We start from the raw sequence: 21,787 nt of genomic DNA, 5'->3' as shown, positions 1-21,787 counted from the left end.
ACATATTGCCTCTTCGGATTTAAGGCCGTGACACTGTCTCCTTCTGATCCGGTTGTGTGATGCCACCGCAGGAGAACACTCTGCATTCCCTGTGCAGAGGAGAAGTACACATTTGCAGATATTGAAACACTGCCACTCAGAAATGAAGTGTGAATGTTGAATGCCAGCGACCCTTTGGAATGTCAAATGTTATCCCAGAAAATTAAGCTTCAAGTGCCTTGGTTTTATGTCTTGCCTTGAATCACTGTGAGAAAAGAGGATTGCAAATGAAGTGAATAAACAAAAAATTACAGGCATCTCTAGACCGTAACAACAGCCATCAAATAGAAGGTCTCATAAATGAACAGTTATCAGATCATTATCAGATACTTGACCCCAAAATCTCTTAGATACGGCGTCATGTTGATTATTAATCACGATCCAATACCAAATACCACGATGGGTCAGTGATCGAATAGTGACAAATATGATCTGTTGAGAACAGTTATTAAAGGGTAAAACCAGACATTGGTGAACACCAAAGGTTTTTTTTTTAAATCTGGTGAATAATAAACAATATTGGGAAGGAAATTCAGGAAAAGATTTGTTTCTGCTCTAGTAAAATCAGATTAAAATAAATCTTCCACTGGATTCGGGGAGCTACACCTGACATGTGCCAGGAGTTCTACCTGAAGCAGCCAGCAGTTTTTCAAAGTCCAGTTATCAGGTGTAGGTAGGGAGGGGGGAAACTCAGAACCTTCTCTTCCCCATTTTCCTAATCTGAATTGGATCAAATAACATCACCCAAGGAGGATCTCGGGACTGGAAAACAGCACAAGGTGAAGGAGGCTTCAGGTTGCCCCACAAAGCCAACCTGAATTGGATCCTATACACCTGCAGATCATTGAGCTTTTTAAAATAATGGGAGCTCCGTCTATGGTACATATTTTGTCTGGCCCTTGCTATAATGAATGGGAGTAGACCTAAATCAGGGACACAGCCAGCATGAGGAGTAGACAGCCACAGGTAATACAACCTGTATTATTGGGCTGTCGTAGATCTTTGAGTCTCAGTGAATGATGTAATGAGAAGGGTCTATTGGACCATGCTGAAGATCAAAATAAGAAGGGTTTATTGGGCATGCTGAAGGTCAAAATAAGACGGTTTCATTGGACCACAGTGACATTTGCATCATATTACACTGAAGAAGGTCTAGGACCGAAATTTCTTCATTTTGTCATTGTGAGCTTCAAACAGTTATTTCAATCTTTTATGCTTTAAATGGAATCTCCCAAGTTGTAAATGGAATTCCCAAGCAAAAATAAGCAAGGCTTGAGTTTGGAAATATGGACTTTATTTTATGTATCATAAGGTTTGGATTTTGTTTTTGTTTTTTGGCAAATCCAGCACCCATCACTCGGATCTAATCTGTTTGCCTTTCAATCTCCCACTGACAAGTTAATGATTCCTCCTCCCCCCCCCCCCCGCCTCGAGCTGGATTTCCCTTTTGATACAAAAATGTCTTTTGAAGGCAATCAAAACCAAACTTCCAGGGCTTGATGCCTACATGATTATTTCATAGAGCTGAGTCAGATCCTTTGCAAAAAAAACAGAGAGACCTGTGGACAGTCATCAAAAATGCATTTGGCTTGTAAGTAAAGATGTGGCAAAAAGTCCCAGGTAGGAGATGACCTCCTTTCTTTTCTGCTCCCATGAGCTGCAACCTCCCTTAGAAAATTCAGTTGGTGTCAGAAGAATCCTCACTGCCTGCAGCTGTTTTGTCTCAGGCTGAGCACTTGCCAGACATAATAAGATACAAAAAGTGGCTTGGGTGAGAATCTTTGCAAAAAAGTGGCATATCAAAGAGTGGGTGAAGTTCTCTTTGCCCTGAAAGCAGATCTGCTGGGTGTATTGCATGGCTGGGTATGTTACCTGAAGACCTTGACTTTGCATGGTCTATCCCTGGACTAGCCCCTCCTTTGCCATACTGCCACCTGTGGGCAACTAAAGAAACAACAGCACAATGCATTAAAATGTACTCAAATTTAGCTAACAATGGAGTTATGGCAATTACATTTCTGGCTCAAAGGATGCCTTGAGAGGCATCAAGAGGAGGCTTATTTAGAAAATGTGTTTGCCACATCTCTAGAGATTTGACCAAGGTAAAACATTGCCATAAAAACCATTAAAAATTATAAAATCACCAATAAGCCACCAAACACCAGGACCATAAAACAGCCTAGAACTACATGCAGAGGCCTAAAATTATATTCATGAAATAGTCATCAGCCTAGAAGCAGTTTCAAAAAATGCCACTTTAAATCATGAAAACGTTCAGCTGAAAGCAGAATCTTTATTATTATTTATATACAACGCCATCCATATGTAAAAAAGAACGGGTGCAAACAACTGGCCCTTGCCAGTCTAAATTTAGGCAAGGGGGAGGGAGAAAGAAAGAGGGGAGGGGAGTAAAGAGAAGCAAAGACATCCACAGGCTTTCCTACCTTCCTTCCAATGGAGATGGAAGATGCAGAAACTAAAAATCTTGCACATTCCTTCCTGGACTACAGGATTTGCAACCCCCAACTTCCAACCAAGGCTGGAATGAAGGCAGGATGCCACCCCAGGGATCCCCCAGAATTACAGCTCATCTACACAGTACAGAGATCAATTCCCTTGGAAGAAGTGGATTTTCTGTAGGGTGGACTCTGTGGCCATGTATGCCACTGAGATCCCTGTCTTCCCCAGGCTCCATCCATCCTCAAATCTCCAGGGGTTTCCCAACCTGGATCTGGAAACTCTAGCCTTCCTATCCCCTGCTGGTGCCCAGAAGATCCTGGTCACCCTACCTAAGGGTGGAGCTTAGTTGATCATGCAGCAGAGGCCAGCGTGAGTCAAGGTTGGACTCTGGAACACAGGGCAAGGCCCAGCACCTTGGGGCAATACCTAAGATTATTCATCTGAGAAGTACAGCTTTACAAAAGAAAGCCAACTGGCGTCCAGGCTTTGAGCCTAAAAGCTCAAGTTTGATTTCTCCTGACAGTTGGCAGCTTGTCTCCCTGCTTCATGCCCAAATTAGGTATCTGGATGTGCTCTCAAAGAGGCACAAAGGTTAAAAAAAGAAAATCACACTGTATGTAATTGAAAAGCCAGGACGATTGTCTTGCATACATATGATATGGCAAAGTTTAAATCCCCACCCAGTGTGACCTTGGGCTAGCCAGTCTCACGCAGCAAGGTCTACTTCACAAGGCTGTCCTGAGGATAGAATGGCATGGGCATTGTGTGTTTGTAGAGGAAGGGCAGGGGGAAGATAAGATGTTAAGCATGTGAAACTAGCAAGCCCTTGCCTCCCTCCTCCATGCAGTATTTACTAAATCTAAGCTTTTGTTGGTAGGGGGATCTTTTTTTAGAAGTCAAAAGAGTATTCAAAATTCTTGGGGAGGGGGTAAATATTCATGTTTCAAAATGGACTTTTTCTCCTTACAGCGCTTTGGAAATGTTCCCTTTAAAACCATTTTAAAAATCTGGCTAAGTGTTTTTGGTTTTATTCACACATCAAGATCACAGTTGGCTTGTTTCTAATCCACAAGTGAAATAGGGGGTTGAGGCGCATCAGTAATAACTCACCCTCAGGAAACATGAATTGCTTCCCTAAAATTATAAACATTCTTTGAAAGATGCCTTTGTTTCCAAAATGTTGCGGCCTCCTGACATCGTAGCAGTCAAGTCAGAAATGCAAACAGGGAGGAAAGAATGTAAAACTTGCCATGGAGAGGGAGGATTGCCAAGAACCCGGAGAGAGAGAAAATGTTGTGCCCTCTTAACTGTTTCATGTGCAGTTAAAGCTGTTTACGCATAAAGTTAATTAACACTGTCTCACAAATAACACCCTATTGAGCCTCTCTTAAAGGGAAAGAACATCTTTTCTCCAACTTGTGCAGAGGACTGGTGGAAACCACATGCAGTTCTTATGTGTGGTTGCCACCTGTTTTTCCAGCCCTGCTCCTGTGCCTATAATAGCTGCCAGATGCTCAAATGATGTAGTTGAAGCTTTCTGCAACCTTATGCCATGCCAGGATCTGGCGTTCCAAGCTGACACTTGAGGATTTCTTCCAGTAACATGTTCCAAGGGGATTTACAGTGGCAGTCTCTGTCCCCTTACCACTAGTTTGTTTGTCTGTTTATAATTTGATTTCTAGACCGCCGCTCCCAGCGAACTGGGAACATACATATAAAAACATAGTTACATAAAAATCAATCCCCAAATCTAACGCCAATAAAATAAAACACAAATAATAAAATACGATAGAATAAGATGGTGGTACAACTAGATCTCCCCAGCCTCCAATGCAGTTGATTTGGCAGGCTGGAGTGGCTAGGGATATGGAATACAGCAGAGTAGCTCTATATCAGGGGTAGTCAAACTGCGGCCCTCCAGATGTCCATGGACTACAATTCCCAGGAGCTCCCTGCCAGCGAATGCTGGCAGGGTGCTCCTGGGAATTGTAGTCCATGGACATCTGGAGGGCCGCAGTTTGACTACCCCTGCTCTATATGGTCTAATACCCAAGAACCAGGGGGTGGTGGAGTTTGACTTTCCTTGGTACTGAGTCCAGCCTCAACCAAACGGCTGGTAGAAGAGCTCCGTTTTGTAGGTCCTGTGGAACCTTGAGAACTCCAACAGGGCCCATAGCTCTTCAGGGAGCTCATTCCACCAGGCAGGGGCTAGGATTGAAAAGGCCCTGGTCCTGGTCAAGGCTAAGCACACTTGACAATGTGCATCGAGTCCTGCTGGGTATAGATTGCTACCTAGGATGAAGCTAGAACCGTATGATAGAGAACCCTGCAAAAGACAGAACCTTGATCATTGGACAGACCTTATGCATGTGCAGCTGACCACATGAATGTCAGAGGTAAAGACTGACACAGTCATCCAACTCAGCCCCCTCAACTCATTCCATAAGCACATGGAGAAGTAGGGCCTCCAACTGGCTTGGGGAACTCCTGAAGATCTTGGGCAGTGCCAAGAGACAATGGGTTTGGGGAGGGGAGAAAGCTCAGCCTGGAGGTGAGGCCAGGCATTATGCCCTCCACACCTGCCATTTCCTTCAGGAGAACTTAAATCTGTAGTCTGGAGATCAGGTTTATGTTGGGTGGACTCTAGGTTGCACCTGGAGCTTGCTGACTCTGGAATTTGTGAAGAAGGAGGAGCAATCTCAAAGCAGCTTACCATTGCCTTCCCTTCTTCTCCCCACAACAGACACCTTGTGAGGTAGGTGAGGCTGAGAGAGCTCTGACAGGACTGCTGGGTCATAACCCAAGGTCATCCAGCTGGCTGCCTGTAGAGGAGCGGGGAATCAAACCCGTCTTGCCAGATTAGAAGCCACCGCTTTTAACCACTACACCAAGCTGAGAGGACTGTTGGCATGGCAGTTGGAAAAGTTGAATGTTGGCTCCCTCAGTAAGACCTTGTGCTTTTCCCACAAATTTCAGGGCCTGTTTATAGGCCAATAAATTCTCTAGCATCCTATTTATGAAGTGATAAAAGAAACTGCGCAGGCAGTATTGTAACTAATTGTGACCTTAGTAGCAGACGTGATCCCCTCTGCCAGTGTTCTGGCCAGTGAACGTAAAAATACTGGGACAATGGACACCATTTGGCCTGCTTAAAATACCTGTAACGCTCCTAATTGATCTGCGTGGTTCCCCCAGTGTCAGAGCACAGCCTTACGCATGAAATCAGAAGATCTCCATCTCTCAGAGTGCTTGCTTGCCGAACAGAACTGTTTAGAAGAGCTTTTGGCTTCTCAAGAAGATTGCTTGGGGAGAGGGGGCTGCCTTGAATTTTAAAGCTTTTTTCCCCTTAATGGTTGTTTTGTTGTTAAAATTTGTACTGTTTTTAATCGCTACCAGCCTTGGGTCTCAGTTCTCTGGGAGAAAAGGAGGCTTATTTACATTCTGAATTAACAAACATTTCATTTACCTTTGCTAATCATTTTAAATGTATTCAGCTACTTTTATTTTCTACTTCTCCAACTACGTTGTTATTTTTCTACGGATTTATTTATGCTCCCCTGGCCCACGTTACTAACACAGGCCTAGCTCTAAGAGACTCTGCCTTCTCTGGATTTTTCCAGCTGTCTTCCTTATCAATCATTGCATTATTTATCAGCTATTATTCCCTCCAAACGTGAACCGCAATGTGCAAATCACCCCTTCCGTCCTGCTGGCAGCCCACCCTTTTGAGCACCCACTTAGCTGATTAACTGTTGGGAGCAAGGGCAGGATACCCGAATACCAGACAGGAAGAAAATAGTTTATGCGTCTCTAATGTGTCATAAAAGCTCATTTTACTGGCCTGGGTTCTTTGGAGAACAAAGAAAAGACACCAAAATCTCAGGCAACAACGTTTACAAAGAGTTTCGTAATCCATGGGTGTTCCCCAAATGGAAACTATTGGGAAGTAGAAAACTAAAAGGATATAATGTCATAATCTAAGCTGCTGGGCTAAAAGAACAGAATCCACCGTCTGATATTTCAAGTACCTCACAACTATTATGCTACCTTCACAGGGTTTCCATTCCCCAAATGTCATTCTCTTCCGTTTATATCCACCTCCTGCCTGGAGTAGTTCACATTATCACACCATTACACCAATCACCGTAGCCTGGGAGGACCGCTCTGGTTCAAAAGGACCCATTTAAAGGGTTGCCAACCTCCAGATGGTGGATGGAGGTCTGCTGGGATTATAATTGATCTTCAAGAAACAAGGATCACTTCACCTGGAAAAAATGGCTGCTTTGGAAGGTAGACTCCTACCTTCTGCACGTGGTGGTTAGAGACGGGAGTAGAAGCTGGTAGAAGAAACTGAATAAACAAGAACTAGAATAGCACTGTTGCTTGGAGTCTTTTTGGATATTTACTATAGAGAAGGCGCAGCAGAAGGGGGCGGGTCCAAAGAGCACCGAAACGTCATATTGAAGCCAGGCGCTGTCAGGGGAGCGGGACTTCTGAAGACTGTGGCGGGACGTGGGACATTTGGATTAAAAGCGTGAACGTCCCACCAGATTCAGGATGCCTGGTCACCTTATACATAGGATAAGCCTGGTCTAGACTGTGCTGCATGGTAGCTAGGGCAATGGCAGGGGGTGGTGGGATATAGTTAGGAAACTCCTGGAGATTTGGGATGGGGACCAGGGAGGACAGGGACCTCAGAGGAGTACAATGCCACGGAGTCTGGAGTCCACCCTCCAACACATCCATTTTCTCCAGAGGAACTGATTTCTGTAGTCTGGAGATGAACTGTGATTGCAGGAGATCCCCAGGGCCCAACCAGAGGCTGGTATCCCTGTGGTTATGTTGTTCCAAAAGTAAAATTGAAATTTAAAAAACCCATAAACACAGCTCATAAAATCTTTGTATTAGGACCAACCTAATGACACACATTAATGTGCAAGCTTCCAAGTTGACCAGAGCTCTTGATCAGGCCAGATGTTACAAATAAAAAGAGAAAAGGCAGATTTTTCCCCCAGTTCTTAGTTTTAAGATCTTGTCATGCTAAGATCAGTTTATCTATGTATCATGTGCCCCCCCCATGGATCAGGGCCATAGGCTCTCTTCTTCCCCCTTTCCCTTCTTTAGGGGCACTCAAGAGTGACACCCCAGCTTGGCGTTGTGGTTAGGAGTGCGGCCTTCTAATCTGGTTAGTTGGGTTTGATTCCCCGCTCCCCCACATGCAGCCAGCTGGGTGACCTTGGGCTCATCACAGTCCTGATAGAGCTGTTCTGACTGAGCAGTAATATCAGGGCTCTCTCAGCCTCACCTCCCTCACAAGGTGTCTGTTGTGGGGAGATGAAAGGGAAGGTGATTGTAAGCCACTTTGAGACTCTTGGTAGAGAAAAGTGGCATCTAAGAACCAACTCTTCTTCTTCTTTCCACTACGCCCCCCTCCTCTGCCCCCAGTCTGGCTGCTCCTGTCACAATTGTACTCTGCTAGGGTCCCACAAATCCTTAAATTGTATCTGGTACTACAGCCCCGCAAATCCTTAGACTACTACTGATGCTAATTTATGGTAGATCTTCTGCCAGGCGAAGAAGAATCACATTCCAAGTTGCTGCAGGCCAAGGACCATAAAAGCAAGAGAGAATAAATCATTTAAAGCCATAGCAACCAGTCTCCCCTAGCATGCCCTCTTGTGTAGTGCATATTGGCTTCAGGTTGCAGTACATTCTTCTGGATCTCCCTGTCTGCTGCATCCCAGGAGGGAGAGAAGGAGCCAGATAGTGGTTATAGAGGCACTCTTTCTGGCCTTCACGCCACTCAACCACTTGATTTATCTCAGCAAATGAAAAAGACAACTAGCCCACCCCACCCACCACCGAGGTAAGTGATCCGAGTAAATACTGCAGAGACTACAACCCTCCAGATTACCTCGAGAGTAGGCCCCTTGAAATTGCTTGGATTTATTTCCAGGCAGCCTAATCCAGAAAACACATTAGCTTCCGTCAAACAACTGCTTTATGTGCGGGCAGATTTGTGTACATTTAATCAATTAAAACAAATATGATCAATCGACTAAGCTTTCCTTAATTGGATGATAGCCTCTCCAGTCCTGCAGGCCAATCTAGAAGCTGCTTTCTGTCGAGTCACATATTCCCACCCCCCTTTTAGAAGGAATAGGACAATTAGCAGCCCCGTGCCTGGCCTAGATGTGATACTCAACAGTCTTAGGAGAATGGTGGGCCTGGCTTAACAGCTGTTGGCACTAATTGGGCCTAATAACAGAGCTGGCCACTGAGCAAATTGCCTGTGTACACAACAGCAAAATCAGCAGCTGATGGCCCAGGGGTTAAAGAGAGATGAAGCATCTCCAGCCATTGATGGATGACCCATGAGAGAGGCATTGGAACAGAATGCATTTACAACAGTGCCTCTTCGTCAGTGGGTCCCAGATTCTGGATATGTGTCTGAGGTTGCAATGCATTGATAACAACATTCTTGACTGGATGCAAGGCATAGTTCTTAGGGAGGCTGAAAGTCTCTTTTGCCATGGCGTGCACCCAGGACCTCCCTTGTCCCATGGCTATCCCTGCTGTGCTCTCAATTCATTAACAACAGAGCTCACACCTTTGCATTTCTCAGTGGCTCCGGCCTCAGAGGTCTGATCTGTCTCTGTCTGTTGCTCCATCCAAAGCAGTTGCCTGGTCTTGTTTCACTAGGGATGCTAGCTTGTAAAGAAGAACAAGAGCTGGCTTTGTACCCCGCATTTTACTATCTGAAGGAGTCTTGAAGTGGCCTTTCATTCCTCTCCCCACAACAGACACCCTGTGACGTAGGTGAGGCTGAGAGAGCTCTGAGAGAACTGTGGATGTCCCAAGGTCACCCAGCTGGCTGCATGTGGAGGAGTGGGAAATCCAACCTGGTTCTCCAGATCAGAGGCTGCCGCTCTTAACTACTACCAGTCCCTTTAGCCATCCCTTTAATAACCATTTAATTTGTAGCCACATAATCAGGTGATGTTATTCATCTCCATGCTATGGAGCCCAGTTCCACATACAAAGCCATGGTTAAAAGAACAGGTTTCCTGACCAACAGGCAACTGAGGCTTCCTGATAAAGACACCACTGCTGTCGGAGAACACCAGTTCTTTTTAGGCCCTGCAGCCCTCAGTATGACAGCCCTACAAAAGAGGAAGAGGAGTTGGTTCTTATATGCCGCTTTTCTCTACCCGAAGGAGTCTCAAAGGGGCTTACAGTTGCCTTCCCTTTCCTCTCCCCACAACAGACACCCTGTGGGGTGGGTGAGGCAGAGAGAGCGCTGATATCACTGCTCGGTCAGAACAGTTTTATCAGTGCTGTGATGAGCCCAAGGTCACCCAGCTGGCTGCATGTGGGGGAGGGCAGAACTGAACCTAGCTTGCCAGATTAGAAGTCCGCACTCCTAACCACTACACCAAGCTGGCTGTCTGCCATATGCTTCTCTCAGCTTCCTCAGCCAGACTTCCCCCCATCATTCTCCGTTCTCCTATCTGATGGAGTGCTCAGCTTCAAACAGGCAAGAGTCTGTAGGGGTGAGGGAGCAGATCAGATAATTTGCCCTCTAAAGGGGACAGGATGCAAGCAATGCTGGCCTGTGGTGGGGCTCTGCCCTCCTCTAATTGAATCATCGTTTTTCAGATCTTCGAGGGAAGCAGCCGCGGACATTCTCTGCCAGGGATGTGAATCAAGATTCAATTGCAGCCTCTTCCTTAATGAGCAGCAGCAACGGCTGGTCAGCTCTGCTAATGCAGACAATGAGACCTTTTGATTTTGCAGCATGCAGTTCAACCTGGTCTTGAACTTGGGCCAGGCAAGTTTTAACGCAGTCATTCGGCAAGCTCGGACTTATTATGGAGCAGGGTGGGTGGGAAATACACTGGTGGAGCACAGAGATATGAACTACTTGTGGGCAAGCTGCAGTTTGCAAAGGTCGTTTTGGTTTTGGATGGAATGGAATTTTTCTTTTTGGGGGAAGTGGGGGATGGAGGGAGCATTCCCACAGAATCCTTCCAGTTTAGGGTTGACAGCACAGCCTCAGCAACTGCTGGAAGATCTTGAGGATGATATGTGAGGAGAACGTGATGTCTCCTCCAGATGATTCCTCAGGAATTCTCCCTACTTGTTCTGTACTCTATAGCAAAGGCCATAGATAAATGGGGAAATTCCTAGAGCGGCACGATGGGCATTTTCCAGCCATTTTTGCTTCCCATTCCTCAGTTGCTTGAGGGTGGAGATTGGGATGAGAGTGGGGGATTACTTGTTGCAAGTGGGCTAATGGCAAGCCTGTTCCATGTTTCCTCCCATTCTTAGTGCATTCTTTTCCAAACCTGCTTTTAATAAAATGAACATAGTCCAAGTACATGAGCATGTCATGTGGAAGGAATGGTGTGCACTTTCTGGCTGCAAAGATCCCACTCACACTGAGCACCATTTTCACATCATCAGTCCCTTGCAGGGGTCATTTGCTAAGCACTTTCTTCCCTGCTGAGCCCCTGCAGGTTTTATGCTTGTTTGTTTTTAAAAAGACTAGTAATTGCTATTGTGCTCTAATGATCTATTACTACTGATCTATTGCCTTTTCAAAAGTTAGCTCCTCTGATTTCGTCTTTACAAAAAGAAGTTTCCAGCCTTTCCATTGCAGAGGGATGCAGACAGTTTTTGTCTTCATCGCCTGGAAGTGAATATATGTGGATATTCCACTATAGCAGGGGTAGTCAAACTGCGGCCCTCCAGATGTCCATGGACTACAATTCCCAGGAGCCCCTGCCAGCAAATGCTGGCAGGGGCTCCTGGGAATTGTAGTCTATGGACATCTGGAGGGCCGCAGTTTGACTACCCCTGCACTATAGCGTGTGGACAAAGAAAACAAAACAATGGTGAGTTGCCATAGTGGCCATGACAAACATGCCTAGGGTAGCAATTGGCCTAGGGGCAGTGGGCACCCCCTTACCTCTACCTTCATGCCCCTGACCTTGCTAATTTTAGCAGTAGGAGGGGGGGGAAGGCTATTGAACCTACTCTTAGGGCTTTAACACACTCCGTTGCATGTAATGTTGAGTTTGCCCTCCCACTCAAATGCAGTAACCACTCTGGGTCAAAATAACAATGACATTTAATTCTGCAGGAGGCTGGAGACTGCCAAATAGCTCGGCTCGAAGGGATCCATGCAAGGCTGACTCTGGTAGCCTGAAGACCCTAATTCAGACAGGGAAGATCAAGTGAAATGTTCTGGAGTCACCAGTTTCCCCATAGTGTACTGTCCTTAGGCCCTTGTGGGCCTTGCCACAAAGACAGGGAGGGTGAATGAAGGAGCCGAAAGGACCTTCAAGGTGTTGCCTGCCATGGCTGTCAAAAAGACGCATGCTTAGATGAAGCCAAGAGGGGTTTACAGATTCTAAGAATCTGTCAGTTTCTGAAAATCAATCATTGCTTTCAGAGTAACGAACTGACACGTTTCTTGCATGTTTCCATAGATGTTTCTTCAGTTGTTGTCTTTCTCTTACAATTCCGTGTTTCTACTGGAAAAAAACACAAAAGAAGTCTCTCGTGGCACTGTAAAGAGTAGCACATTTATTTTGGCACGCACTTTTGTGATCTTGCTGATTATACAAATATATATATATATATATATATTTAAAACATCTCACCCATCAGGGATTTACTTCACTACATCTGACAAAGGAGGTTCAGGACCACAAAAGCTTATGCCAGAATAAATGTGACAATTCTTGTAGGTGCCAGGTTTTTCGTAGAGCCGGTTTGGTGTAGTGGTTAGGAGTGCGGACTTCTAATCTGGCGAGCTGGGTTCAATTCTGCACTCCCCCACATACAGCCAGCTGGGTGACCTTGGGCTTGGACTGATAAAACTGTTCTAACCAAGCAGTGATATCAGGGCTCTCTCAGCCTCATCCACCTCACAGAGTGTCTGTTGTGGGGAGAGGAAAGGGAAGGCAAATGTAAGCCGCTTTGAGACTCCTTTGGGTAGTGAAAAGTGGCATATAAGAACCGCCTTCTCCTTCTTTTTCTACTTCTCCACACCACAGGAGACTTTTGTTTTTGCCGCACAACTAATACAGCTACCCCAGTGGAATATGCTTCCACAGAGTTTCTGAATTCTCCTTGGGCAATTCCCCATTACACAGCAATGTGCTTTGGAAGACAAATATCCCAAATAAAAGCAGGGGGGGGACCCTAATCCTAAGCACAGGTAAGCGAAAGGAGAGGGTGGGCAAACTCATCCTTCAGCCTCTTAATGGCATCTACTGCTGTCATAAATTTCCTCCCAACTTTGCCAGTTATACAATGCTTAATTTCTTTTGAAAAACAAAAGCGGAAAATTCAGGGACACCCAAACAAGTCCACACCCCCCACATCCACCCTGTAGTAACACCCCTAATTGTGGGGCAGTGTGCTCTGACCTTTCATGTCAACCCCCCCCCGCCACCCCATTCAGTTTTTGAAACTCCAGAGCAACCACCATTCTGCCCCTGGGGATCTGTACCTCTCCCTCCCCGCTTCCGTGTCAGTCATTGATCATTGCCAGTGGGAGCCAGGGAAAAATATGCCATATACTTGGCCCAGCCCAAGCAGTGCCCCACCACAACTTTTGTTAACTTAACAAAGATTCTGAACAATCCGAAAACAAAACCCTCCAACAGTGGTTATTAGTAACCCTCCAGGAGCATATGAAAGGGCTGGCATTTAACTGATTATCCGGGATCATAACAAAGTGGGCGGGAAAGTATTTTTTTGTCTAAGCCCTAACTCCTTTTCTTCTTTTCTTAAATAAAAATCTGATTCTATTCCACCTTCACAAAAGAGGCAAGCAAACAGCATGAGGAGTCTCAGCACGAACCCAAAAAACCTTTGCTCAGTTTTAATGAGTTAACCATTCTGCATAGATGAAAAGGGGGGGGGGGAGCAAAGAGCTGAAAGCAGAAAAAGGCAACCCAGGAGCCTAAATTTGAGGGTTATTCTTGGTAGGCATATTGGGGTGGAGGGTGGGGTGGCTTCTCCTTGCAGCCTATGACTTTTGGATGATTCCCAGTGGACAAGCAGTTTTGAATTGGAATGCTTTTAATGACCCCACAGCAGTAGTCGCTCACCAAAAATACGATTCACTGGCCCTACTAATAAAACAGTGGCTGACATTCAGCTTTGCGATAGGTGTCACACTGGCCAGGGTGCATGAAAAGATTCACCTGGCAATGAAAAGAAAGCCATCCATTTAACCCTCCCCTTTCAGTATCTTTGGACAGTTTGGCACGTCAGTTTTGGAGCAAAAAGGGCTAACACTCCTCTCAAAGCGTTAAAAAAGTATTTTCCTTTTGCAAATATTCCACTACTTTAATATGCAATTCAGTCTTAACACACAAAAGGCATTTGTTAAAAAATGTCAGAGGGCTAAAGCGAACAAACAATGGCTTCCCATGTTCGGCAGAGCTGTCAGATGCAACGTTTATTGGAAAATGCCTTACATTCGGTTAGGTCTTGGTGCCCCTCAAACATTGTTCTGCTCAACAGGGGCAGGAGGTCTTTAAGAAACTTTTAAAGGAAGATCTCTTCAGGATGGGGGGGAGGGGACCCAGATGGATCTGGTGTCCATTTTGTTTTCGTTTCCTTTCTCTGTGACAGTTGAAAAGACATACAACGGTCTTTTAAAAATTCCAGTAAGTTTCTCCCCCACCTCTCTTTGTGCCTTTGGTGAAGCACTGCTCAGTTTCAGGAACAAAGAACCCAAGCAGAAGTGAGCAAAGAATTGCTCATGCAGGAAATCTAAGATGCCGTCCACTTCAGTGTGTTCTGCTTAACAGCTCTTTAAGATTTCTCTGTAGGGAAGTGCTTTTATTTCCGTCACAATCTGACAATAATTTTTTTACAAAGCAGAGGAAAAAAGAGGGCCTTTACTGGAGAAGAGAGTGATTTGGAGACTGAGATGACGGTAGCCCGAAGAACACAAAGAAACAGGTTTCTGATGACAGATTTTTCAAAAATGTAAAGGCATTAAGTACTGTAAAGCAGGGGTAGTCAACCTGTGGTCCCCCAGATGTCCGTGGACTACAATTCCCATGAGCCCCTGCTGGCGTAAGGGCGTCGTTTACTGAAATGTATGCATTCATTTCAGCCTATATCTATGTGGTCAAACAAGTTTCACAGATTTTAAAGCACTACAAAAACACTATGCAAAACATATTTGCCCAGCAAGAATAAAATGAGAAAGGAAATGAAACTGTAACCCAAAAGGACCCCAATTTGATCCAAGGACAACTTGGCTTTGGGCCTTGCCAGAATTTGGGATTATCTTTCTGTGTTATAGGAAGACCCCACTAAAGTCATTCACATACCTGATTCCTGGAACAATGCAGGTGACAAACTGGGGTAGAAATCAAGGTGCCTTAAGGAAATGGAACACTCATTTGGAAACAATGGCTTCTAAAGCCTGTGTTTCCAGGATCCGAGCCTCACTGATAGACCAGACAGCTACACGATAGGAATGAATATGAGCGTAAACATTCTGTTTTGGTTTGGGGTTTGGAATGGCCCCTGAACTGAACATCAAACTGAGTTTGAATTTTCCCAGCTTGGTGTCGTGGTTAGGAGTGTGAACTTCTAATCTGGCAAGGTGGGTTTGATTCCGCACTCCCCACATGCCACCAGCTGGAAGACCTTGGGCTCACCACAGGATGTAGAATTATAGGCAATCTCTAATAACTATATGATAAACCAGAAGGTTGCAGTCATTTTCTTTACCACCAGTCCATCAATCCCTCCTCTTGGGACTTTCCCAGTGTCTTTGGCTTGCCTAGACGCAGGGAAAGTCCCAATTTGCCCCCTCCTTGGGGCCTGAATGATTGCAATCTTCTTGTGTGTTGGTGGGGATAGAAAGCATCGCCTAAGTTAAATTTATTGATTGTTTGGCCAGCCAAATCGTGTAGTCGTTACACTTGGAAACCTATTTCTAAAAAAATTCAATTGAAGAACACCACTATAGCCAAATGATTCCAGGGAACGTTTAAACTGTCTGTTTTCAAATCTACTTTCAATACTCCTTCCCAGTTTGCATGAAATCAAATACTATTTCAGCTAACTCTCAAAGGCCAAATTTATCCTAAATAATTGTTGGAAAGATTTGCATTCTTGAGGAAGAAGCAGAATGTAGGGCCAAATTGCCAAAATGTACTTCAGAGGATTCTTCAATAATATAAGCGTAGGTGGTAACTATTACTTCAGGCAGCAGGCTAATATGGAAAGCCTTTTCTAAAACAGGATCCTCTTGGAGACATCTGTCTAGGGCCACTGACACACGTTGATTGAATAGTTGTTCCCTCTGACCATTGACCTGTGGGAAATGTAGTTCTGTGCAGTGGTAATGGAAATTGGCTGGCTGTTTGAAAGCTGAACACGAAACAGCTCCATGTCACCAAGGTCAGAATGCCAGTGTTCAAGCAGCCATTCTGGCCATGTGTATTCATTTACCTATGCCAAAAATTCATATGTATATTCTTCATCACACAGGCAGGAAACCAACAACCCACACATTCTCCCCCTCTCCCCATTTTTATTGAAAACTTTGCCACTGATATGCTAGTTTTTAATCTCAAAGTGACCATTGAATAGAACCAGGATGGTCCGAGAATAACCAGAAAGAACAAACACCTGTCCAACCAAAACATACCCTGTCCTTTCTTGATATTTATTCCAATGGACTCAGCCAAAACAGTATCCAGATAAAGCTACATTTTCAAACATAAATTTTCATCAGTGGCAAGTCCTTATTATTCAGTTTCCCTGTGTATTAAGATACAAAGACCATAGGCTCAAGCAGGTATGGGGCTCCTAGTCTGTAATGATCTGGTCCCAGTAGGCTGAGTCCATTGGAATAAACACAGATATCAAGAAAGGTCACTGTATGCTTTGGAAACATTCTTTTATTGTAAAAACTGGTTGGACAGGTCTTTCTTCTTCTTTTTAGTTTTTAATCTCAGGCAAAGGTGTCTCCCAAAAGGGCATCATTAATATAATACTATTATAACAGAATTATTCAAAAGGACTCTATTATGGAACAGGGTGTAGTTCATTGCACTTCTATGTATTATGTTGTTTTTGTTGCATGGTCTTCTGATCCCTATAATCCAGTTTTCGCATTGTTTACGGATTGTATTATATTTTTATTGCATTCTTTTCTAATTTGGGGATCTACCTTGAGTCTCAGAGAGGAAAGTAGACTATAAATATAGTAAATTTGGACATGTGCTAAACCTCCTTCTCTGCCAAATTTTCTTATCTGATGAAGTCTGCAACACTTCCTGTGTTCCATTTATAGACTGCTACAAGTGGCAGACTTGGGGGTTTTCCATTATGTCTTGAAATATCTTTCTCTCCCCTTTTGGGGAGTGGGGTGGAGGGAAAATCCAGCCTGATGAAGAGTTCTGTGGCACTCAAAAGCTTTATCCACCAGTCTAAGATATTTTAAGCCTGTTTCCACATGCAGGAGAATTTGGCAGTAAGATAGGAAGAGCCAATGCTAGAGGGGAAGGGATTGTACCATTTGGGTTCCAGCTTTGAATGTTTCTTCACATGAGAAGAAACAGAAGATGGAGAAATGGGGCTTTGGGCAGGCCAGCAGATCTTTACTGCCTTACCCATCACTTCTAATTTCTATATCCATGTTCCCTACTACGGCCTTACCCGTTTTGCACGGATAAATCCCAGAGTTAAATGGGAACCAAACAATTTACACCTTTAGAACACTTTATAGCTCCAAAAAGTATATCACGTAGTTGGCACACCTCCCCCATGAGGAAAGCGTGAAGCCATTATGATTTTTTTCTTTAGGTGGAAAAAACAAGATTAAGTGGGAGACGTGAGTGAAATGGATGAAACGTGCAGGAACAATAAGGGGAAGAGACATTCTCCTGATCCCAGGCCTTGATGGGCTTGTGAGGGATGTTTGGAACTTTGAGAAAAATTAATGGACACCATTACAAACTGGTTGCTAAATGGGTGGCTGTAATCTCAAAGGGGCTGTCATAAGGGGAGAGACTGGCTTGTTGCTTGGAGGGAAGGAGATGCTTATTTTCTTTCTATTTCCACAGAAAGAGGTAGCTTCATTCTCTATGCAGTCAGAGAAAGAGGTTTCCAAACCTAGAAATTTAAGTAAATCTGTGTCTATGTTCATGCTGAACAAGAAGAAGAAGAGTTGGTTCTTATATGATGTTTTTCTTTCCCAGAAGGAGTCTCAAGGTGGCTTACAATCGCCTTCCCTTTCCTCTCCCCACAACAGACACCCTGTGAAGTGGGTGAGGCTGAGAGAGCCCCGATATTCCTGCTCGGTCCAAGCAGTTTTCTCAGTGCTGTGGCGAGCCCAAGGTCACCCAGCTGGCTGCATGTGGGGGAGTGCAGAATCGAACCCGGCGTGCCAGATTAGAAGTCCGCATTCCTAACCACTACACCAAGCTGGCTCATAGCCCATTAGCACCTTTAAGACCAACAAACATTGATTCAAGGCAAGAGCTTTTGAGTGCAAGCACTCTTCCTCAGTCTATGAACTATCAGCCAAATCCCTCCCACTTCCAGCTCCACCCCCAAAGTCTCCAGGTATTTCCCAACCCAGAGCTGGCAATCTTATCTGGTAGAGAGCATCCTGAGATTCCCTGGATATTTCCCCAACTCTATTCAAGAATCTTTGGATGTTATCCCTGAACTTCAAGAAGAAAGTAGGCATTAGGAACTGCACTGGTGGATAGACACCCTGGTGCCCAGAAGCATTGCATTGGAAATTGCAGTATTGTTGGGTTCTTTGATAGATCCAGGACAGTTCAGAGGAGAAAGCCTTCTCTGTGCATAACAGGCAACTAACTGACAGCATTCACTGCCACAATATGTGGAGAAGAACAATAGTTCAGCTGGCTTTAAAGGAGAGTTAGACAAAGGCATACGGGCTGGCCATCTAGAGCCAGTGTGGTGCAGTGGGTAGAGTGTCAGACTAGGAAACCAGAGATGTAGGTTCAAATCCTCACTCTGCCATGAAGCTTTCTGGACCAGTCATTCTCTTGAAGCCTAATGTGCCTCATGGAGTTGCTGTGAGGATAAAATGAAGAAGGGGAGAACACCACACTGCTCTCTGTTCCTTGAAAGATGTACTAAATATGTATGGTTGCTTATATGTTCAACTTGGGAGTTGTGGGGCATTTGGTTGTCTACAACTAGAACTAAGATGTGGTACTAGCAGGGCTGGTTTAGCCAGGGAGCATATGGAGCGTGTGCTATGGGCCCCATGCTTCCAGGGGCCCTACACAGTGCCTTTTCCCCATGGATCAGGGCCATAGCCTCTCTCTTCCCTCCTTTTCCCTCTTTAAAGATGGTTGGAGTGACACCCCATTCCACTATGGTGCCCCCCTCTGCCTCCAGTCTGGCTGCTCCCGCTGCAATTGTACTCTGCTAGGGCCCCGCAAACCCTTAAAGTGGCTCTGGTGCTACAGGCCCCCAAATCCTGGAACCACCCCTAGCTACTAGATGGACCTTGGTCTGATTCAGCTGGGCTGCTGTTCTGTCCCTAAGCAGGAGGAGCAAAGCAACTGCAGGTGGAAATTGGCTCTGTGCCTGTCTGTTCTTTCCAGATTCACCGGTGTGTGATAATGACATGATTTACACACTCATTCCCTCTCCCTTAGTTACCCTTCATAGTGGGGCTGCTGATTAAATTCACACTGCATTCACGGCAACATAATCAGCTTCATTATTCCGCTGCATTGTCCTATTTATTGCTTCTGAAATAAAACTTATTAAGGCAGCAAAATAAACGGAGAGCGAATGGCAAAGGATAACCCTGAGCGCAGAGTCACGCCAAGGGCTTATCAGGATCCCCCTCCCCTCAAAAAGTCCCCAGACTTTTTGAGCTTGCTGGCACCTTTGGAATTCTGGCACTGATTCACAAAAGGAAAGGCTGCCAAAGTGACACCCCAGGGCCGGCCACAAAATGGCTGCCTTAGTTCACCTTCAGCCAAACCTTTGAAAAGCCTTGTGTTGTGGGGGAGCTACAAACAAAGCAATGTTTAAAAAAAAAACATTTGCATAACCAGTCACCTTTCCAGTGGCCAACCAGAAACCTTGCTTAGCAAAAGCCCCTGCTGGGCCCACCCACTTTCTAGAAACACTTGATGGAAAGCTAGAACTAAAGTGATCCAAATTGGGCTCCACGGTGCTTGGAAATTGATTTATGAGTACAGAACTAAATAGGCACATATGATCAGAAGTGAACGCCCTTCAGAAAGACACAAGAGAAAATGTAACATCTCCTTAAGGTCAGAGATACACAAGCCTGACTCAGCATAAGCAACAATAAAATAAGAGGGGCAGGACCCAGTGAAGGACCAGACACAGGTCAAGTAAAGAGGCATTGGTATGGCAAATCAAATATACAGAATAGACTTTTATGGAGTCTTCAAACTTCCATTGTTCTTTATTCTTTTATATTTCAACAAATCCCAATGCATTTCACTCTTTGGCTTTTTCAGGGGACTTCAATTTCAGTGTTTTGAAAACCAACTTGGATATTGAGAAATGATCTCCTAGCAGCGAGTAAGATTGTTTTAGCAATTGCTACACGTAGCTAAAGGCGTTCTAGAATAAAGTACAATGGAAGTTCGACGACTCCATAAAAGTCTACTCTGTATATTTGATTTGCCATATTGTTATCCCAGTGCCTCTTTACTTGTCCTGACTCAGCATAGGCAACTTAATATGTTCAGATGCCCCCAGGAGGTAGATTTTCAACATTGGTAAGGACAAACCATGACTTTTCAGAGTTTTCATGCATTTTGGGTTTGCAGGATCCTCAGCACCCCTCAGTCTTTCTCCCTATACACTATTCGATAGCTTTTGGCAGCTGAGCATAGATCCAAGTGGATACTTGAGCTGGTCTGAAGCAGCAGAACAAATTTAGAGTCCAATGACACTTTTAAGACCAACTAATTTTTAGTCAAGGTATGAGCTTTTGCATGCACATGAAAGCTCATAACTTGAATTAAAATTTGGCAGCTGAGCCCTGAGTCTCCAAAACTCTGCAGTTTTGGATATCTGCAGACTTTGGATATCTAGGACGCAAGCTGATAAACTTTGGCAAAATTGCATCTCGACACCACAGCCAGACCACATCCAAAAACAAACAGGAGAGTTTGCCAACTGCAACAGAGAGAACGAATCAAGTACCATCTCTAATGAAAGACACATGAAGTCTGTCCGGAACAGGAACAAATCCTCAATTACACAGATACCCTATGTTGAAAGCCCAAAGTTCACAGTCTGTTTATGCAGCAATATATCAGAGGCAGATTGCTAAGAGTTATCTTTTGTCATTAGGAAACTAGAAGCAGCTGTCTTGTCAACAGAGAAGAGAAAGCAATGCAGGGATGCCCATATTTTTACAAGGAAACCATCGCAAAACCTGTTTGCTCACATCTTGGGGGTGGAGGGACTTTAGCCTCCTCTGAGATATTTCAGTCTGGATTGGGACCTTTATTTGGGACAGTTTTGGTTTTCCTGACAGATGCCTTTCAGTGGGAAAATGGCAGGAGGAGTGTGTCCCAGATGGTTCTCCTGGTCCTTGGTGTCATGGTATCCTTCTGGATTGGAAGCAGAGGGAGACATCATGCTTCAGCTTTCCACTCTTACTTGGCTTGAATGATTCCAGAAGGCACTTCTCAGCCCCATGGTATTTATGCTATGGGGTCCCACAAGGCTCCATCTCGTCCCACATGCTGTTCAGTATCTACATGAAACTGTTGGGAAAGTTCATTCATGGACTTCAAGTGAGGAGTTACTATTCTCTTGCCAGCTGTTTTATGTTCTGCTTCTGGTCCGGTATCTGTTCCATGGATAACTTTATGCTGTTTTATGTCTCTGGACTTTTTAAAATGGTGTACTTGTTTGTTTTCTGTAATGATGATTTATTTTTTTAATTGTAAGCTGCCTCAAACAGGACTCCAGGGAGGCAGCATAAAAATCTGTTAAATAAATAAAAATTCCAAAATCCCTTCCTAGATTTTTCAGTTTGGCTTTTGAAAAAAGCAAGTTCCCATCCTTTTGATCCATTTCCATTTTAAGAAGGACTACAACCAAGGTTAGCTTGACCTTGGCTCAGCTAGGTCAGCCATGGATAATATTTGGATGGGAGACCACCAAGGAAGGCTAGCTAGACAGGAGGAGGCAACTGGCAAACCACCTCTGTCTTCTCTTGCCTTGGAAACTTCACAAGGGGTTGCCATGA

This window comes from Paroedura picta, chromosome 12 (assembly GCF_049243985.1).
Source record: "Paroedura picta isolate Pp20150507F chromosome 12, Ppicta_v3.0, whole genome shotgun sequence".
Classification (NCBI taxonomy): domain Eukaryota; kingdom Metazoa; phylum Chordata; class Lepidosauria; order Squamata; family Gekkonidae; genus Paroedura; species Paroedura picta.
This window is presented reverse-complemented; position numbering follows the sequence as displayed.